The 1304-nt window shown below is 36.3% G+C and overlaps 1 protein-coding gene across 2 annotated transcripts in view; it reads left to right on the forward strand.

Annotated features, from left to right (window-relative positions):
• Positions 1–1304, forward strand: part of LOC123986178 (GTPase IMAP family member 7-like) — a 14772-nt gene that overhangs the window by 10193 nt on the left and 3275 nt on the right. The window lies entirely within an intron of this gene.

Consider the following 1304-nt stretch of genomic DNA (forward strand, 5'->3'; position numbering starts at 1 on the left):
AAAATAATCAAATACCACACAGTGAAACACTGGTCTATTCTGATGAAGCATGCAGGGTGAAACAGTAAACACAGTAAAATATCAAATTTCCATCACAGGTTGTTACTTTAACTTCTCACAGTTTACTGTAGACAGACACAATAGATAAAACACTAACTAAATTTATCAGTTTCCTAAAATCAGTCTTCATTGCAATAAATATTGATTGAAATGAACTTCATTATTCTCAAGCCTAGACAGTTGCTTAAGATATGCATTATTGTGAATATTGTGCAAAATAAGCAATACAAACTAAATACTAAAAAAACAAATAGCTTTATTTCAAAGAGCAATATCAATGTCAACATGAATACAAAAAATGGAAAAAAAGAAAATAAACCCTGTTGGACGACACTGAGAAGAGATTTCTAGTAGCAAACAGAAACAGCCTAGTAGTGTTTGCTTTACACTATGGCAATAAACTTAAAGACTATTTAAGGAACATTAAAGGAACACTCCACTCCCCCCCCCCCCCCCCCCCCCCCCCCCCCCCCAACTCCCCTAGAGTTAAACAGTTGAGTTTTACCATTTTAGAATCTATTCAGTCGATCTCCAGGTCTTGCGGTAGCACTTTCAGCATAGCTTAGCATAGATCATTGAATCTGATTAGACTGTTAGCATCACTCTCAAAAAAAATGACCAAAGAGTTTCAATACTTTTCCTATTTAAAACTGTAGTTACATCGTGTACTAAGACCGACGGAAAATGAAAAATTGCAATTTTCTAGGCCAATATGGCTAGGAACTCTCTCTCTAACTCTCATTTCTGCGTAATAATCAAGGAACTTTGCTGCAGTACCATGGGTGCAGCAGGCACAATGATATTACACAGTGCAATGTAATATCTGCACATAATCTGATAAATTGCTTCCAGTGATGTCCCTCAGTGGTCAAGTTGCATTGCGGATAATGTAGGCACAAGCTTTTGAAAAGGAAGAAGAATATTTGGAATAAAAAAGGTAATTTATTAAGAGATTTATTATTTATTAACTTATTAAGAGAATTATTATTTATTAAGAGAATTTATTAAGGGCAACAAAAAGCAAGCACACTTACAGACTGAGTGGCTGGAATACTAAGTCCAAAATAAAGGTTGTCCAACAGAAAACCAAAATCCAAAACAAGCAGGGAAACACGAAAAGTGAGGCTGACAACAGGAGAACACACTGCAACACTGGGTGACAATAAACAATGACCCAACAAAGACAAGACAGAAACACCAGGTATATATACACAGGGACTAACGAGCAGGGCGGGAGCAACACA

This window comes from Micropterus dolomieu, linkage group LG02 (genome assembly GCF_021292245.1).
Source record: "Micropterus dolomieu isolate WLL.071019.BEF.003 ecotype Adirondacks linkage group LG02, ASM2129224v1, whole genome shotgun sequence".
In the NCBI taxonomy this organism is placed as follows: Eukaryota; Metazoa; Chordata; class Actinopteri; order Centrarchiformes; family Centrarchidae; genus Micropterus; species Micropterus dolomieu.